The following is a 21404-nucleotide window of genomic DNA, read 5'->3' on the forward strand; positions in this document are numbered from 1 at the left end:
AAGCTTAGCTCATCATCGAAAGTTGTGCTCCGGGAATAAGTACCATGTAGCACAGTTAAAATCAGCACGGTAATGATATAGCCAATCAGCCTAGGAATGATGTGATCGAGTTCCAACCTATAAGAAATGACGGTAAATAAGAGTTGTTGAATCATAGTGCAGACTCGATTCAGTTGTCGGTGTTCTCGAGTGACTAATAACTCAGAACCTGGGAAAAATTGGAATCAATGAGAATGTAGTACTTGATGAAGAACTCATAAGAAGTTATGCAGTTTCATGATAATCTCAAGATACGAGGGGGGTAATACTTGACGATAGATCAAAGTAGAAGTTGGACTGGGTATTTCTCTACAGAAGACAAGTTCTTAAACTTGCACGAGAAATGGTATTTAAAGGAGAACATGGTCGGAACCACGATTGCAAAGGATCAATTCACCGATACCAGATGATATTATATCAAGGAAATAGTTATTATTACGAGAAGCTTCCATGATAGGATCTACATCGTGTCCATGGGCATGAACACAAGGTTCAAGGTCGACTCCCACTTCTTCAATGCATAACCTTACATTTACCTCCCATTTTCGAAGTTGTAGTGTTGAAAAGTTATCTGACGAAGCGTCATTAGGGTATAACCCGCATAACTTTCATGATCAAACATATTAGGAAAGGCATAGGTTAAACTCATCGGGGCATCTTAGGAACATATACCACAAACTGTAGGAGTAATTAGCACAAGCTCGAAATTAGAGCACGGTTGACAAAGCAGAGGATAGAAGTATCCAAAGACATAAGACACGATTTACCAAAAGGCATTATGTATCCGAGGAAAACTCACAAAGTTTATTGAATATGAAGGACTCTATCAGATAATAATCAAACAAAGGATTTCGCGGTACACAAAGGATCTGATGTGAGTATTGGTACCCAACTAGAAGAAGAAAGAATGCAAAGGCATCGGATTATTGAAACATCTAAATAATTCGATGCTTATATAGAAAGAAATTATTATTTCCAGACCGATGTATCAGAATCACATGTTGTCATCAGATATGATTAAGTTGTATAGACTTGGAGGCACAATCGATTGTAACTTGATTGGCCGAGAACCAGCTCATGTCCAAGGTGATGCCTAAGGTGGAAAGATAAATTCTATGATCTGCTTGAGGATTGCGAGCATTTGCAATATATTGAATCAATGGACTCAAAATAATAGTGACAACGGATGCCAATAAGATTATTATACTTATGGGGTTAACCATAACGCAAGCAAGCAAGAATTTTAAGTGCAATAGGATGTTGAGGATTTTTGGAAGAACCAATGGTATTTCAAAGACTTTTGTGAAATACATGAGTCATCTGGGGATGAGCGGATACTCGATAAGTGCGAGAAATCATCCGTAGGGGTATTCAGGTGGCAAAGAACTCCAAGGCAGTAGGCACCGAGTATCCTTGGAACAACAAAGAGAATTTTGGGCATCTTGTGATAACAAGAGCAGCTAGGAAGGAATGTATGGATGACAAGTGTATGTAGTTATCCATAAGGATATAACGGTGGTAAGGAGTTGCAAAGGCGCTGGACACAAGGGTCTCGGAAACATCAAAGAGTATCTTCGTAATCTTCTGGTGATGCAAGCGATCATCTGGAACGAGGGGCCCTCGGGAGGAAGTAGTTATGAGAACCTATAGTCAAAGTTAGTAAAATCATGTAACCCATTATAGGTCAAGAAATAAAAGATCCTAATACCATCCAATGGCAACGTGGGCCCGTAAGTCACACAACCATGTTAGTAAACGTTTTGTAATGACTGGACTCAACTTCGGCCAAGGAGTTGGAAGGGAAATTCCTATAGGCAGTCGGATCTAATACCAACTTGTGACGCCCCCGATTTGACCGTACACTAATCATGCACGCAAATGTGTACGACTAAGATCAGGGACACACTGAAAGATATCACAACCCAACTCTAGACACAAATTAAAGATCATACAAGCTTCATATTGCAAGCCAGGGGCCTCGAGGGCTCCAATACATAAGCTCGGTCATAAGCAAGTTAGCGGAAGCAACAATATCTAAGTACAGACATAAGTTAAACAAGATTCCATAAGATAGCTAGCACAAAAGTAGCAACGATCGGAAAGGCAAGGCCTCCTGCCTGGGACCTCCTAATAACTCCTCGAAGTCGAACTCCATGTAGAATCATCCTCGGGATCCTCTGGCTCGTGGACTCCATCATATGATCGCCATAACCGGGAAAGGGGAAAAAGAAGTAGCAAAGCAACCGTGAGTACTCATCCAAAGTACTCGCAAGCAAGGATCTACACTACATATGCATTGGTATCAATGAAAAGGTAGTATCAGTGGACTGAACTGCAGCATGCCAGAATAAGAGAGGGATAGCTAGTCCTATCGAAGACTACGCTTCTGGCAGCCTTCATCTTGAAGCATGTAGAAGAGAGTAGCTAGTAAGTTCACCAAGTAACAACGTATAGCATAATCTTATCCGGTGTTCCTCTCCTCTTTGCCCTGTGAGAGAGCGATCAGCGGGTTGTATCTCGCACTTGAAAGGGTGTGTTTTATTAAGTATCTAGTTCTAGTTGTCATAAGGTCGGAATACAACTCTAGGTCGTGCTTTTACCGAGGAACACGGCTATTCGAATAAATAAACTTCGCTGCAAGGGTGCACCACATTACCCAACATGCTTGATCCGACTGGCCGGACACACTTTCCTGGGTCATGCCTGACCTAGGAAGATCAACACGTCACAACCCTACCTAAGCACAACAGAGAGATCAACACGCCGATCTAAATCCTAAGCACGCAGGGGTCTTGGCCCATCGCCCATTGCACACCTGCACATTGCGTACGCGGCCGGTGAGCAGACCTAGCAACCTCGATTACAAAGGAAGTTGCGTTACGCGGTCCAACCCAATGCGTGCCGCTCAGTCACTAACGTCAAGAAGGCTTCGGCTGATACCACGACGTCGAGTGCCCATAACTGTTCTCGCGTAGTCCGTTAGTGCATATAGGCCAGTGGCCAGACTGAGATCAAATATCTAGATCTCGTTAAGTGTGTTTGAAGTATCCACGGAGGCGAAACAGGACCAGGCCCACCTGTCTCCTAGGTGGTCACAACCTACCTTGTCGCTTTGCCACAAAGTAACACTCGGGGGCCGTCGGGAACCCAGGCCCACCACTACCTGGGTGGAACCACCTGTCCCTTCAGTCCCACATCCGAACAGTATCACAAGTGATGTAGCAGTATAGTAGTATATAGTATATATCCGTGATCACCTCCCGAAGTGATCACGGCCTAGTAGCATAGCATGGCAGATGAACAAGAATGTAGGGACACTGATGAAGTACTAGCATCCTATACTAAGCATTAGGATAGCAGGTAAAGGTATCAATAATTGTAGCAATAATGACAGGATATGCAACAGAAGAGGAGCTATCGAATCAATAACAGTAGAAAACCCAATGCAAGAATAAGGGAGAAGAGAGTCGGCGATATCTGGTCGATCCAAGGGTGTTTGCTTGCCTGGAAGCTCTGTTGCAGCGGAAGAAGGGTCGTCTGTGATGTAGTCGTACTCAGTGGCATCAGCGCCTGTCTCGTGGTCTACCGGAGAAGAAGAGGGGGGAAGGAACAGTAAATATGAAGCAAACAAAGCATCACAAAATATAATAAGGCAATACGCGGTGCCAAGGGTGACCTAACGCAGGGATAGGTGATACCGGCGAAGGGGGGAAACAACCGAGAAAGTATTCCCGATGTTTTGCATTTTCGGACAAATGGATCGGAGGTGGATTGTTGCATGTTCGGTATGCTAGGGACATGTGGCGGACGAACATACTGTGTATTCGGATTCGTCTCGTTGTTTTGAGCATCTTTCATGTACAAAGTATTTTCATCCGAGTTACGGATTATTTAATATTAATTTTCGAAGTTTTAATTCATTTTCAAAATTAACGGAATTAAATTAATTATAAAAATACAATTATGACATCAACATGATGTCAAGGTGATGCCAGCAGTCAACCAATTAGTTGACTTAGTCAAACTGACATGTGGGTCCCACTCTCATTGACTGTTAACTAATTAACCAAGTTAATTAGTTTAATTAAGAGATTAATTAGGTTAAGTTAATTAATTAATTTAATTAGTAATTATATTTTTTTATTAATGTTCTGGGCCGTGGGGCCCGTTTGCCATAGGCCCATAGCCTAGCGGCGTGGGGCGTTAGCGGGTGTAGCCCGAATGCGCGCTAGCTGATACATCCATTTTGCGTCATGCTTTTATATCGATATTTATTGCATTATGGGCTGTTGTTACATGTTATGTCACAATACTTATGGCTATTCTCTCTTATTTTACAAGGTTTATCATGAAGAGGGAGAATGCCAGCAGCTGGGATTCTGGGCTGGAAAAGGAGCAAATATTGAAAACCTATACTGCACAACTCCAAAAGTCCAGAAACTCCACGAAAGTCATTTTTGGAATTAATAAGAATTATTGAGCGAAAGAAGTACCAGAGGGGGCCCACACCCTGGCCACGAGGGTGGGGGGCGCGCCCACCCCTACTGGGCGCGCCCCCTGCCTCGTGGGCCCCCTGGTGGCCCTCCGGTGCCCATATTCTGCTATATGAAGTCTCTTACCCTGGAAAAAATCATAAGCAAGCTTACGGAACGAAACTCCACCGCTACGAGGCAGAACCTTGGTGGAACCAATCTAGGGCTCCAGCGGAGCTGTTCTGCCCGGGAACTTCCCACCGGGAGGGGGAAATCATCACCATCGTCATCACCAACGATCCTCTCATCGGGGGGGGGGTCAATCTCCATCAACATCTTCACCAGCACCGTCTCCTCGCAAATCCTAGTTCATCTCTTGTATCCAATCTTGTATCAAAACCATAAATTGGTACCTGTGGGTTGCTAGTAGTGTTGGTTACTCCTTGTAGTTGATGCTAATTGGTTTATTTGGTGGAAGATCATACTCCCTCCGTCTCAAAATAAGTGTCTTAAGCTTAATATAAATTTATACTAGAGCTAGTATAAAGTTGAGACACTTATTTTGGGATGGAGGGAGTATGTTCAGATCCTTAATGCATATTAATACTCCTCTGATCATGAACATGAATATGCTTTGTGAGTAGTTACGTTTGTTCTTGAGGACATGGGTGAAGTCTTGCTATTAGTAGTCATGTGAATTTGGTATTCGTTCGATATTTTGATGAGATGTATGTTGTCTCTCCTCTAGTGGTGTTATGTGAACGTCGACTACATGACACTTCACCATTATTTGGGCCTAGAGGAAGGCATTGGGAAGTAATAAGTAGATGATGGGTTGCTAGAGTGACAGAAGCTTAAACCCTAGTTTATGCGTTGCTTCGCAAGGGGCTGATTTGGATCCACTAGTTTCATGCTATGGTTAGGTTTACCTTAATACTTCTTTTGTAGTTGTGGAAGCTTGTAATAGGGGTTAATCATAAGTGGGATGCTTGTCCAAGAAAGGGCAGCACCCAACCACCGGTCCACCCACATATCAAATTATCAAAGTACCGAACGTGAATCATATGAACGTGATGAAAATTAGCTTGACAATAATTCCCATGTGTCCTCGGGAGCGCTTTTCTCATTATAAGAATTTGTCCAGGCTTGTCTTTTGCTATAAAAAGGATTGGGTCACCTTGCTGCACCTTATTTACTTTCATTGCTTGTTACCCGTTAAAATTATCTTATCACAAAACTATCTATTACCTATAATTTCAGTGCTTGCAGAGAATACCTTACTGAAAACCGCTTGTCATTTCCTGCTGCTCCTCGTTGGGTTTGACACTCTTATTATAAAAAGGACTACAATAGATCCCCTATACTTGTGGGTCATTTAGACTCTTTTCTGGCGCCGTTGCCGGGGAGTGAAGCGCCTTTGGTGAGTGGAACTTGGTAAGGAAACATTTATATAGTGTGCTGAAATTTACTGTCACTTGTTACTATGGAAACTAATCCTTTGAGGGGCTTGTTCGGGGCATCTTTGCCCTGACCAATAGAGCAAAGAGTTGCTCCTCAACCTACTGAACCTATTGAAAATGTTCACTTTGAGAATCCTTCGAGTATGGTAGAGAAACTGCTAGCTAATCCCTTTGCAGGAGATGGAACATTGCACCCCGATTTACACCTTATCTATGTGGATGAAGTTTGTGGATCATTTAAGCTTGCAGGTATACCCGATGATGTTGTTAAGAGGAAGGTCTTCCCTTTATCTTTGAAAGGAGATGCATTGACATGGTATAGGCTATGTGATGATACGGGATCTTGGGACTATAAACGATTGAAATTGGAATTTCACCAGAAGTTCTATCCTATGCATCTTGTTCATCGTGATCGTAACTATATATATAATTTTTGGCCTCGTGAAGGAGAAAGAATCGCTCAAGCTTGGGGGAGGCTTAAGTCAATGTTATATTCATGCCCCAATTATGAGCTCTCAAGAGAAATGATTGTTCAAAAATTTTATGCTCGGCTTTCTCTCAATGATCGCACCATGCTTGATACTTCCTGTGCTGGTTCTTATATGTTGAAGACTATTGAATTCAAGTGGGACTTATTGGAAAGAATTAAACGCAACTATGAAGATTGGTGTTCCGACAATGGTAGGAGTCAGGTATGACACCTAAGTTTGATTGTGTTAAATCTTTTATAGATACCAATGCTTCTCGCGGATTTAGTGCTAAATATGGACTTGACTCTGAGATAGTAGCTTATTTCTGTGAATCTTTTGCTACTCACATTGATCTCCCTATGGAGAAGTGGCTTAAATATAATCCTCCCATTTAATTAAAAGTAGTTGCACCTGTTATAGTTGAAGAAAAGACTATCACTTATAATGATCCTATTGTTCCTACTACTTATGTTGAGAAACCACCTTTCCCTGTTAGGATAAAGGATAATGCTAAAGCTTCAATTGTTGTTCATAAAAGTAATACTAGAACATATACACCTCCTGAGCAAATTAAAGTTGAACCTAGTATTGCTATGGTTAAAGATCTCTTGGCTGATAATATTAATGGGCATGTTATTTATTTCTGTGAGGAAGCTGCTAATATTACTAAACCCAATGCTAAGATACATAGACATGTTGTAGGCATGCCTGTTATTTCTATTAAAATAGGAGATCATTGTTATCATGGCTTATGTGATATGGGTGCTAGTGCCAGTGCAATACCTATTTCCTTATATGAAGAAATTATGCATGATATTGCACCCGCTGAGTTAGAAGGTATTGATGTTACTATTAAACTTGCAAATAGAGATACTATTTCACCGATTGGGATTGTTAGAGATGTTGAAGTCTTGTGTGGGAAAGTTAAAATATCCTGCTGATTTTCTTGTTCTTGGTTCCCCACAAGATAGCTTTTGTCCCATTATATTTATTAGACCCTTCTTGAATACCATCAATGCTAGGATTGACTGCAAAAAGGATGTTGTTACAATTGGCTTGGGGGATATGAAACATGAGTTTAACTTTGCAAAATTTCGTAGACAACCCCATGATAAAGAATTGCCTAGTAAAGATGAAATTATTGGTCTTGCTTCTATTGCCGGGCCTCCTACTGATCCTTTAGAACAATATTTTCTAGACCATGAAAATGACATGTTTATGAATGAAAGAAGGGAGATAGATGAAATATTCTTTCAACAGGGTCCTATTCTGAAACACAACTTTCCTGTTGAAATCCTAGGGGATCCCCCTCCACCCAAGGGTGATCCCGTGTTTGAGCTTAAACCATTACCTGATAATCTTAAATATGCTTATCTTGATGAAAAGAAGATACATCTTGTTATTATTAGTGCTAACCTTTCAGATCAGGAAGAGGAAAGATTATTGAAAACTATGAAGAAGCAGTGTGCTGCTATTGGATATACTCTTGATGATCTTAAGGGCATTAGTCCCACTCTATGCCAACACAAAATTAAATTGGACAAAGGCTCCAAACCAGTTAGAGATCATTAACGACGGTTAAATCCTAAGATGAAAGAAGTGGTAAGAAAGGAGATACTAAAGCTCCTTGAGGCAGGTATAATTTATCCGTTGCTGATAGTGAGTGGGTAAGTCATGTCCATTGTGTCCCTAAGAAGGGAGGTATTACTATTGTTCCTAATGATAAAGATGAATTGATCCCCCAAAGAATTATTACAGGTTATAGGATGGTAATTGATTTTCGTAGATTAAATAAGGCAACTAAGAAAGATCATTACCCCTTACCTTTTATTGATGAAATGCTAGAAAGACTATCCAAACATACACATTTCTGCTTTCTAGATGGTTATTCTGGTTTCTCTCAAATACCTGTGTCAGCGGACGATCAAGCAAAGACTACTTTTACTTGCCCTTTCGGTACTTTTGCTTATAGACGTATGCCTTTTGGTTTATCTAATGCACCTCCTACCTTTCAAAGATGCATGATGGCTATATTCTCTGACTTTTGTGAAAAGATTTGTGAGGTATTCATGGATGATTTCTCCATTTATGGATCCTCTTTTGATGACTGCTTGAGCAACCTTGATCGAGTTTTGGAGAGATGTGAAAACACTAGTCTCGTCTTGAATTGGGAGAAGTGCCACTTTATTGTTAATAAAGGCATTGTCTTGGGGCATAAAATTTTTGAAAGAGGTATTGAAGTTGATAAAGCTAAAGTTGATGCTATTGAAAAGATGCCATGTCCAAAGGACATAAAAGGTATAAGAAGTTTCCTTGGTCATGTCAGTTTTTATAGGAGGTTCATTAAGGACTTTTCTAAAATCTCTAGGCCTCTGACTAATCTATTACAGAAAGATATCACTTTTGTCTTTGATGATGATTGTGTAGAAGCATTTGAAATACTTAAGAAAGCTTTGATCACTGCACCTATTGTTCAGCCACCTGATTGGAATTTACCCTTTGAAATTATGTGTGATGCTAGCGATTATGCAGTAGGTGCTGTTCTAGGGCACAAAGTTGATAAGAAATTAAATGTTATTCAATATGCTAGTAAAATTCTAGACACTGCTCAGAGAAATTATGCTACCACTGAAAAATAATTCTTAGCAGTCGTATTTGCTTGTGATAAGTTCAGACCTTATATTGTTGATTCTAAAGTAACTATTCCCACCGATCATGCTGCTATTAAATATCTTATGGAAAGAAACATGCGAAACCTAGACTTATTAGATGGGTTCTCTTGCTACAAGAATTTGATTTGCATATTATTGATAGAAAGGGAGCTGAGAACCCTGTTGCAGACAACTTGTCTAGGTTAGAGAATGTTCTTGATGACCCACTACCTATTGATGATAGCTTTCCTGATGAACAATTAGCTTTCATAAATGCTTCTTGTATGACTACATGGTATGCTGATTATGCTAATTACATTGTTGCTAAATTTATACCACCTAGTTTCACATACCAGCAAAAGAAAAAGTTCTTTTATGATTTAAGACATTACTTCTGGGATGACCCACACCTTTATAAAGAAGGAGTAGATGGTGTTATTAGACGTTGTGTACCTGAGCATGTACAGGAATAGATCCTACGCAAGTGTCACTCCGAACCATATGGAGGACACCATGCTGGAGATAGAACTGCACATAAGGTATTGCAATCCGGTTTTTATTGGCCTACTCTCTTCAAAGATGTCCGTAAGTTTGTCTTGTCTTGTGATGAATGTCAGAGAATTGGTAATATTAGTAGACATCAAGAAATGCCTATGAATTATTCTCTTGTTATTGAGCCATTTGATGTTTGGGGATTTGATTATATGGGACCTTTTCCTGCCTCTAATGGATACACACATATTTTAGTTGCTGTTGATTACGTTACTAAGTGGGTAGAAGCTATTCCAACTAGTAGTGCTGATCATAACACCTCTATTAAGATGCTTAAAGAAGTTATTTTTCCGAGGTTTGGAGTCCCTAAATACTTAATGACTAATGGTGGCTCACATTTTATTCATGGTGCTTTCCGTAAAATGCTTGCTAAGTATGATGTTAATCATAGAATTGCATCCCCATATCACCCACAGTCTAGTGGTCAAGTAGAATTGAGTAATAGAGAGATCAAATTAATTTTGCAAAAGACTGTTAATAGAAGTAGAAAGAATTGGTCCAAGAAACTTGATGATGCATTATGGGCCTATAGAACTGCATATAAGAATCCTATGGGTATGTCTCCATATAAAATGGTTTATGGAAAAGCATGTCACTTACCTCTCGAACTTGAACATAAGGCATATTGGTCTATTAAAGAGCTCAATTATGATTTCAAACTTGCCGCTGAGAAGAGGTTATTTGACATTAGCCCACTTGATGAATGGAGAACCGAAGCATATGAGAATGCCAAGTTGTTTAAAGAAAAAGTTAAAAGATGGCATGACAAAAGAATACAAAAGCGTGAGTTTAACGTAGGTGATTATGTGTTGTTATTCAACTCTCGTTTAAGATGTTTTGCAGGAAAACTTCTCTCTAAATGGGAAGGCCCTTACGTTATCGAGGAAGTCTATCGTTCCGGTGCCATAAAAATCAACAACTTCGAAGGCACAAGTCCGAGGGTGGTGAATGCTACCTCTTGAGCACTGCGTTGGATTTCCCCGAAGAGGAGAGGATGATGCAGTAAAGTTGCGTAAGTATTTCCCTCAGTTTTTTAGAACCAAGGTATCAATCCAGTAGGAGACCACGCACAAGTCCCTCATACCTACACAAAACGATAGCAACTCACAACCAACGCTTAGGGGTTGTCAATCCCTTCACGGTCACTTATGAGAGTGAGATCTGATAGAGATAATATTTTTGGTATTTTTGATAGATAGATGCAAAGTAAAAAGTAAAAGGCAAAGTAAAAACAAATCAAGTAAATAAATTGATATGATGAGAATAGACCCGGGGGCCATAGGTTTCACTAGTGGCTTCTCTCAAAAGCATAAGTATTCTACGGTGGGTGAACAAATTACTATTGAGCAATTGACAAAATTGAACATAGTTTTGAGTATATCTAGGCAATGATCATGTATATAGGCATCACATCCAAAACAAGTAGATCGAAACGATTCTGCATCTACTACTATTACTCCACTCATCGACCGCTATCCAGCATGCATCTAGAGTATTAAGTTAAAAACAGAGTAACGCCTTAAGCAAGATGACATGATGTAGAGGGATAAATTCATGCAATATGATAAAAACCCCATCTTGTTATCCTCGATGGCAACAATACAATACGTGCCTTGCAACCCTTTTTGTAACTGGGTAAGGACACCGCAAGATTGAACCCAAAGCTAAGCACTTCTCCCATTGCAAGAACTACCAATCAAGTTGGCCAAACCAAAAAGGATAATTCGAAGAGACTTGCAAAGATAACTCAATCATACATAAAAGAATTCAGAGAAGAATCAAATATTTTCCATAGATAATACTGGATCATAAACCCACAATTCATCGTTCTCAACAAACACACCGCAAAAATAAGATCACATTGAATAGATCTCCATGAGAGAGGGGGAGATCATTGTATTGAGATCCAAAAAGAGAGAAGAAGCCATCTAGCTACTAGCTATGGACCCGAAGGTCTGAAGTAAACTACTCACACTTCATCAGAGGGGCTATGGTGATGATGTAGAAGCCCTCCGTGGTGGATGCCCCCTCCGGCGGAGCTCCGAAACAGGCCCCAAGATGGGATCTCGTGGGTACAGAAGGTTGCGGTGGTGGAATTAGCTTTTTGGCTCCTGTTCTGATTGTACGGGGATGCGTAGGTATATATAGGAGGAAGGAGTACGTCAGTGGAGCGTCAGGGGGCCCACGAGGTAGGGGGGCGCGCCCTCCACCCTCGTGACGCCTCTGGCACTGCTTGGAGTAGGGTCCAAGTCTCCTGGATCACGTTCGGTTGGAAAATCACGATCCCGAAGGTTTCATTCCGTTTGGACTCCGTTTGATATTCTGTTTCTTCGAAATACTGAAAAAGGCAAAAAACAGCAATTCTGGGCTGGGCCTCCGGTTAATAGGTTAGTCCCAAAAATAATATAAAAGTGGAAAATAAAGCCCAATATAGTCCAAAACAGTAGATAAAGTAGCATGGAGCAATCAAAAATTATAGATACGTTGGAGACGTATCAGGCACCCCCAAGCTTAATTCCTGCTCGTCCTCGAGTACGTAAATGATAAAAAAGAATTTTTGATGCGGAGTGATACTTTGGCATAATTTCGATAGGAATATTCAGATCCGAAAGATTCAAGACAAAAGTTCATATTGACACAAAAATAATAATACTTCAAGCATACTAATCAAAGCAATCATGTCTTCTCAAAATAACATGGCAAAAGAAAGTTCATCCCTACAAAATCATATGGTTAGGCTATGCTTCCTTTTCATCACACAAAGATGTTCCCAACTTCTATATCCCCGATGAAAAGCCAAGCAATTGTTTCATACTCAAAATAATCTCAAACTTTTTCAACTTTCACGCAATACATGAGCGCGAGCCATGGATATAGCACTATGGGTGGAATAGAATATGATGATGGGGATTGTGTGGAGAAGAAAAAAAATGAGAAAGTCTCACATTGACGAGGCTAATCAACGGGCTATGGAGATGCCCATCAATTGATGTCAACATGAGGAGTAGGGATTGCTATGCAACGGATGCACTAGAGCTATGAATGCTCAACAAAAGAAAACTAGTGGGTCTGCATCCAACTCGCTTGCTCACGAAGACCTAGGGCATTTTGAGGAAGCCCATCATTGGAATATACAAGCCAAGTTCTATAATGAAAAAATTCCCACTAGTATAAAAAGACAACTTATGAGACTCACTATCATGAAGATCTCGGTGCTACTTTGAAGCACAATATATGAGACTCACTACATGAAGAACAAGGTGCTACTTTGAAGCACAAGTGTGGTAAAAGGATAGTAACATTGTCCCTTCTCTCTTTTTCTCTCATTTTTTATTGTTTGGGCCTTTCTCTTTTTTTTATGGCCTCTTTTTTTTCGTCCGGAGTCTCATCCCGACTTTTGGGGGAATCATAGTCTCCATCATCCTTTCCTCACTTGGGATAATGCTCTAATAATGATGATCATCACACTTTTATTTTCTTACAACTCAACAATTACAACTCGATACTTAGAACAAAGTATGACTCTATATGAATGCCTCCGGCGGTGTACCGGGATGGTGCAATGAATCAAGAGTGACACGTATGGAAAATAATGCATGGTGGCTTTGCCAAAAATACGATGTCAACTACATGATCATGCAATGGCAATATGACAAAAGTAATGTACGTCATGATGATGATGGTGGAAGTTGCATGGCAATATATCTCGGAATGGCTATGGAAATGCCATGACAGGTAGGTATGGTGGCTGTTTTGAGGAAGATATAAGGAGGTTTATGTGTGATAGAGTGAATCGTATCACGGGGTTTGGATGCACCGGCGAAGTTTGCACCAACTCTCAAGGTGAGAAAGATAAATGCACGGTACCGAAGAGGATAGCAAAGGCGGAAAGGTGAGAGTGCGTATAATCCATGGACTCAACATTAGTCAAAAGAACTCATATACTTATTGCAAAAATTTAGAAGCCATCAAAAAATTCAAGTACTACGCGCATGCTCCTAGGGGGATAGATTGGTAGGAAAAGACCATCGCTCGTCCCTGACCGCCACTCATAAGGATGCACAAGCCAGGTACACTTCATGTTTCAAATTTGTTACACAACTTTACCCGTACGTGCATGCTACGGGACTTGCAACCTTCAACACAAGTATTTCTCAAATTCACAATTATCAACTAGCACGACTTTGATATTATTACCTCCATATCTCAAAACAATTATCAAGCATCAAACTTATCTTAGTATTCAATTTACTCAAAAGAAAGTTTCACATGTCTTGAACACTAAGTATATTAACATTAAGCGAATTACCATGCTATTAATGACTCTCAAAATAATATAAGTGAAGCATGAGAGATCAATAGTTTCTTTAAAACAAATCCACCACCGTGCTCTAAAAGATATAAGTGAAGCATTAGAGCAAAAATTATCACGCTCAAAAGATATAAGTGAAGCACTATGAGCAAAACTATCAAGCTCAAAAGATATAAGTGAAGCACATAGAGTATTCTAACAAATTCCAATTCATATATGGCTCTCTCAAAAGGTGTGTACATCAAGGATGATTGTGGTAAACTAACAAGCAAAGATGCAAATAATACAAGATGCTCCAAGCAAAACACATATCATGTTGGTGAATAAAAATATAGCTCCAAGTAAATTACCGATGGAAGTGGACGAAAGAGGGGATGCCTTCCGGGGCATCCCCAAGCTTTGACTTTTGGTGTCCTTGTATTATCTTGGGGGTGCCATGGGCATCCCCAATCTTAGTCTCTTGCCACTCCTTGTTCCATAATCCATCAAAAGAATTCACCCAAAACTTGAAAACTTCACAACACAAAACTCAATAGAAATATTGTGAGCTCCGTTAGAGAAAGAAAACAAAAGACTACTTCAAGGTACTGTAATGAACTCATTCTTTATTTATTTTGGTGTTAAAACTACTGTATTCCAACTTCTCTATGGTTTATAAACTATTTTACTAGCCATAGATTCATCGAAATAAGCAAACAACACACGTAAAACAGAATCTGTCAAAAACAGAACAGTCTGTAGAAATCTGTAACTAACGCAAACTTCTGGAACTCTAAAAATTCTACCAAAATAGGAAGTCCTGGAAAATTTGTTTATTGAACAGCAGAAAAAATAATCAAGGAAAAATCACGTTTTTGTGATTTATCATAACTAAATTTGTGCGCGCGAAGTTTCTGTTTTTCAGCCTGAATCAAATCAACTATCATCGTAGGTTATCCTATAGGTTCTACTTGGCACAAACACTAATTAAAACATAAAACCACATACAAACAGAAGGTAGATGGATTGTTTATTCCTAAACAGAAGCAAAAACAAAAAACACAAAATAAAATTGGGTTGCCTCCCAACACGCGCTATCGTTTAACGCCCCTAGCTAGGCATAAAAGCAAGGATAGATCTAGGTATTGCCATCTTTGCTAGGCAATCCATAAGTGGCTCTCATGATAGATTCATATGGTAATTTTATTTTCTTTCTAGGGAAGTGTTCCATACCCTTTTTTAAGGGAAATTGGAATCTAATATTCCCTTCCTTCATATCAATAATTGCACCAATCGTTCTAAGGAAAGGTATACCAAGAATAATAGGACATGAAGGATTGCAATCTATATCAAGAACGATAAAATCTACGGGCACATAATTCCTATTTGCAACAATAAGAACACCATTAATTCTTCCCATGTTTTTTAATAGTGGAATCCGCAAGATGCAAGTTTAGAGAGCAATCATCAAAATCACGGAAATCTAGCAAATCACATAAAGCTTTGGGAATAGTAGAGACACTAGCACCCAAATCACACAAAGCATGAAACTCATAATCTTTAATTTTAATTTTTATAGTAGGTTCCCACTCATCATAGAGTTTTCTAGGGATAGAAATTTTCAACTCAAGTTTTTCTTCATAAGATTGCATCAAGGCATCAACAATGTGTTCGGTAAAGGCCTTATTTTGACTATAAGCATGAGGAGAATCTAGCACGGATTGCAACAAGGAAATACAACCAATCAAAGAGCAATTTTCATAATTAAATTCCTTGAGATCCAAAATAGTGGGTTTAGCAACATCTAGGTTTTTATTTCTTTCAATCCCACTTTCATCAATTTCATCATCAAGATCTAGAAACTCCGAATTCTTAAAACGCCTTCTAGGTAAAGGAAGATCATATTCAGTTTCATCAAGATTCATATTGCAAAACAAAGATTTAATGGGGGACACATCAATAACTTTTAGATCTTCATCTTGATTTTCATAGGAATTCGGTTTAGCGGCCATCTTATTGACTAAGGTAGCTTGCATATCCAAAATTTCAGCGGTCATCTTTTCAAGACGAGCAATTTGGGCCCTTATACCATCAAATTCTTTAGACATATCATCGAGTTCTTTATTCATAAAGCTCATAAAACTTTTTTTTCCTTAAGTTCGTTTCTAAAGAAATTATTGTGCTCAAATTGCAAAACCATAAACTTTCTGACATTGCTTTCGATCTCCTCTAGCCTTTTAAGGTGAAGGTCACCAAATCTAGGTAGAGCCATCACAACAAATAAGCAAACTAACACACGAACAAGCAGAAAGGCAACGGGAAAGAGAGGAGGAGATTGGGAAAGAGAGGGAAAATAAAACGACAAGGGTGAAGTGAGGGAGAGGAAAACGAGAGGCAAATGGCAAATAATGTAATGCGAGAGATAGGGATTGCAATGGGTACTTGGTATAGTTGACTTGCTTGCGTGAGCCTCCCCGGCAACGGCGCCAGAAATTCTTCTTGCTACCTCTTGAGCACTGCATTGGATTTCCCCGAAGAGGAGAGGATGATGCAGCAAAGTAGCGTAAGTATTTCCCTCAGTTTTTGAGAACCAAGGTATCAATCCAGTAGGAGACCACGCACAAGTCCCTCATACCTACACAAAACGATAGCAACTCGCAACCAACGCTTAGGGGTTGTCAATCCCTTCAGGGTCACTTACGAGAGTGAGATCTGATAGAGATAATATTTTTGGTATTTTTGATAGATAGATGCAAAGTAAAAAGTGAAAGGCAAAGTAAAAACAAAGCAAGTAAATAAATTGATATGATGAGAATAGACCCGGGGGCCATAGGTTTCACTAGTGGCTTCTCTCAAAAGCATATGTATTCTACGGTGGGTGAACAAATTACTGTTGAGCAATTGACAGAATTGAGCATTGTTATGAGTATATCTAGGCAATGATCATGTATATAGGCATCACGTCCAAAACAAGTAGATCGAAATGATTCTACATCTACTACTATTACTCCACTCATCGACCGCTATCCAGCATGCATCTATAGTATTAAGTTAAAAGCAGAGTAACACCTTAAGCAAGATGACATGGTGTAGAGGGATAAATTCATGCAACATGATAAAAAACCCCATCTTGTTATCCTCGATGGCAACAATACAATATGTGCCTTGCAACCCTTTCTGTAACTGGGTAAGGACACCGCAAGATTGAACCCAAAGCTAAGCACTTCTCCAATTGCAAGAACTACCAATCTAGTTGGCCAAACCAAAAAGGATAATTCTAAGAGACTTGCAAAGATAACTCAATCATACATAAAAGAATTCAGAGAAGAATCAAATACTTTCCATAGATAATACTGGATCATAAACCCAGAATTCATCGGTCTCAGCAAACACACCGCAAAAAGAAGATTACATCGAATAGATCTCCACGAGAGAGGGGGAGATCATTGTATTGAGATCCAAAAAGAGAGAAGAAGCCATCTAGCTACTAGATATGGACCCAAAGGTCTGAAGTAAACTACTCACACTTCATCGGAGGGGCTATGGTGATGATGTAGAAGCCCTCCATGGTGGATGCCCCCTCTGGCGGAGCTCCGGAACAGGCCCCAAGATGGGATCTCGTGGATACAGAAGGTTGCGGCGGTGGAATTAGGGTTTTGGCTCCTGTTCTGATCGTACGGGGATACGCAGGTATATATAGGAGGAATATAACGCCCTCGATGCGGCTATAGCTCCCACGTGTCGAGGCACGACTTAGAGGCATAACCGCATTGAAAGCAATGTCGCAAGTCAGGCAATCATTACAACATCCCATGTAGTACATAATAAAAGGGGGAGATAACATAGCAATATAATGATATCCCAACAAGCAATATAAATGTTCCAACAAGGAACGGCTCCAATCTTCACCTGCAACTAACAACGCTATAAGAAGGGCTGAGCAAGCGGTAACATAGCCAATCAACGGTTTGCTAGGACAAAGGTGGGTTAGAGGTTCAACATGGCAATTGGGAGGCTGACAAGCAAAAGGTAGGCATCGAAGCAGTGGCAAGCAAAAGAGCGAGCAAACTAGCATGGCAAAGATAGTAGTGATTTCGAGGGTATGATCATCTTGCCTGCACAGTTGTCAGAGTTGACTGGATCCTCACAAGCAAACTCAACGGGCTCCTCGGTAGCGAACTCGTCTCCCGGCTCTACCCAACAAGACAAACAAGCAACAAGGATACAATCAACCACGGGCAAGACCAAACAATATGATGAAATGACGATATGCTATGCGGAATACGATGCGGGATGCAAAATGCAAGATATGACAGGAAAAGCATGAACCTGGCATCAACTTGGAAAACCAAGTGTGCCACTGGATAGAGGGGATGAAATCGCTCGAAAACGATATAAAGATCATAGGAATCGGAGCTACGGTTTGGAAATGGCAAGCGTTTTAAGATATGACACCGGTCTGCGATTTACAGCAAGTAGGCATCTAAATGCAATGAAATGAGCATGCTACAGCCACCAAACATGAAAACAAAATACATGGCAGCGAAGTACACAAGATGGTCGACAAAACACTAGCACTGAGCCATAGGCAAATTCATCCATTAAGAGGTTCAAACAAGCATGGCTAAAACGCAAATGCAAAACAGATCTCAGACTTAGTGAAATTAACACTAGTCTGAAATTTCAGATCACGAAGCTCTCTTCGGAGCAGCAAAACAACATGATAGGAAACCTGAACATGACAAGTAAGAACATGGCATGGAGCTACTCAACAAGCTTAATAAAACACCCAAAGTGACCTGGGGCCAAAAGGGTTCACAAAATACTCTACCGAGCTCACGAACATCGCTCGAACACAATCAGTTTTCAGACTTAGTGAAAACTGAGACATGCTGAAATTTAACTCACGAAGGCATGTAAACGAGCTCGATGCACTCACTACGGTGCAAGTCATGGAAAGGAAAGCATATAACCAGCAAGAAGGCACAAAGTGCTAGCTACACATGGCAAGAACGAAGGCATAACATGCATGGAACACTAACGGTAGCATCGGCGAAATCGCAAACAAGTTAACGATCTGCCCAGATTAACAACGAAGCAAAAGTTGAGCTCGATTGAGTCAACCTAGAGCACTCCACAAATGCCAACAAAGACATGGATGGATAGAGCATGACATAAATATCAAAACTCCCTTACTGATCATCCTCAAAAGAGGCACGGATCACTAGGAAACAAGCTGGACATATAGCATCATGAACTAAAATATCCCAGACTTAGTGAAAATCACTAAGTCTCTGAAATCTGCATTCTCAGGTACCCTACTTCGCAAGCTTGCACAAGACAACACACACATCCTAAAAATGCATGGGTGGCACCTCTGGAAAGAAGACAAAATGCTTCACAATACATCCCAAAGGGGCACAGGCATATCATGCACGAATTAAATATAGCAAAAATGACAAAAGTGCATGATGAACTAACGGATCTGCAATTTAACTCACGAAGCCTCCTTCTAACAGCATTTTGGGTATCAAGATGACCTCAAATGCAAATGATGCAATGGAATGAAATGATGTACATGTCGAGACGAAGATTTTGATATATCATACGCCCAAAACGGAGCTACGGTTGCGGAGATACAAGCAGTCAAAGATAGCACGAAAATTAGGGTTTCGGGGGAGAGAAGTCAACCTAGATCTAGATCCAGCCGCACTGTAGCAGTGGCGCGACTCCCGAGGTTCGCCGGCCCGATCTGGAGCTCGCCGGCGTCGGACTTGGCGCGGAGGAGGGGCTCGCCGGCCGGGAGGGAGAGGGCGGCGGGGCCGGTGAGGAGGCGGGCGGCGCGGACGGCGGCGGGGTCGGCCGGCGTCGGGGATGGCGCGGACGGCGCAGCGGGGCGATGCCGGACCGGAGAGGCGAGCGGCGGCGGGGAGGCGGCCCGCGGCGGCGCCGGTCACCGGCGTCGGGGAAGGAGGCGGCGCAGGCGTCGGGGACGGGCGCGGAGAGCGGCGGCGCGGAGCCGGGCCGCGGGGGCCGGCCTCGGGCTCCCGGGCCTCGGCGGCGGCGATGTGGGCCTCGGCCACGTGGCGGCGCGGGACTCGCTGCGGCGGCGGGGCGGACGTTGTCCGGTCGGATCCGGACACGTCCGTCGGTGGCGGGGTTGATCTGTTTTTTTTTAGGGTTTCGGGGAGAGGGAGAGATCCGAAAACGGAGGGGTGTATATATAGGCATAGAGGGAGCTAGGAGAGTCCAAATGAGGTGCGGTTTTCGCCCACACGATCGTGATCGAACGCTCTAGGACATGGAGCAGAGTTTGGTGGGTTTTGGGCCAAATTTGGGGGGTGTTGGGCTGCAACACACACGAGGCCTTTTCGGTCCCTCGGTTAACCGTTGGAGTATCAAACGAAGTCCAAATGACCCGAAACTTGACAGGCGGTCTACCGGTAGTAAACCAAGGCCGCTTGACAAGTCTCGGTCCAATCCGGAAATGTTTAATCCCCACACGAGAAAGAAAGGTAGAAATGACCACCGGAGGAGAACGAAACGCCGGAATGCAAAACGGACAACGGGGAAAATGCTCGAATGCATGAGATGAACATGTATGCAAATGCAATGCACGTGATGACCTGATATGAGATGCATGAAAACGAAAACAACACACACGAAGACAAAGACCCAACCCGAGAAATAAATATAACTTAGCGCCGGAGACGGCAAGAGTTGGATACAAATATGGAAAGTTACATCTGGGGCGTTACAACACTCCACCACTACGAAAAGATCTCGTCCCGAGATCTAGGACTGAAAGAACTCCGGGTACTCGGAACGGAGGTGATCCTCGCGTTCCCAGGTAGCTTCACGGTCGGAATGGTGTGACCACTTGACTTTGAGAAATTTGATTGACTTGTTGCGAGTCTTGCGTTCAGTCTCTTCGAGAATAGCAACTGGGTGCTCACGATAGGAGAGATCTTCTTGGAGCTCAATGTCCTCGAAGTTGACGGTGCGGTCAGGAGTCTTGAAGCACTTTCGAAGCTGAGAGACATGGAACACGTCATGAACATTTGCAAAGTTTGAAGGAAGCTCGAGTTGGTAGGCGAGGTCGCCTCTCTTGCTGACAATCTTGAAAGGTCCCACGTATCTAGGGGCAAGCTTCCCTTTGATACCGAAGCGACGAGTACCTTTCATGGGAGAGACGCGGAGGTAAACATGATCTCCAATCTCGAAAACCAGATCACGATGCTTACTATCATAGTAGCTCTTCTGGCGGGACTGGGCTGCTTTGAGGTTATCACGAATGACTTTGCACATTTCTTCTGCTTCTGTGATTAAGTCATTACCCAGCAGCTGACGTTCACCGGTTTCAGACCAGTTGAGAGGGGTACGACACTTCCTGCCATACAGAATTTCAAAGGGGGCCTTGCCCGAACTTGCTTGAAAGTTGTTGTTGTATGAGAATTCAGCATAAGGAA

This window comes from Triticum aestivum, chromosome 1B, assembly GCF_018294505.1.
Source record: "Triticum aestivum cultivar Chinese Spring chromosome 1B, IWGSC CS RefSeq v2.1, whole genome shotgun sequence".
NCBI lineage: Eukaryota > Viridiplantae > Streptophyta > Magnoliopsida > Poales > Poaceae > Triticum > Triticum aestivum.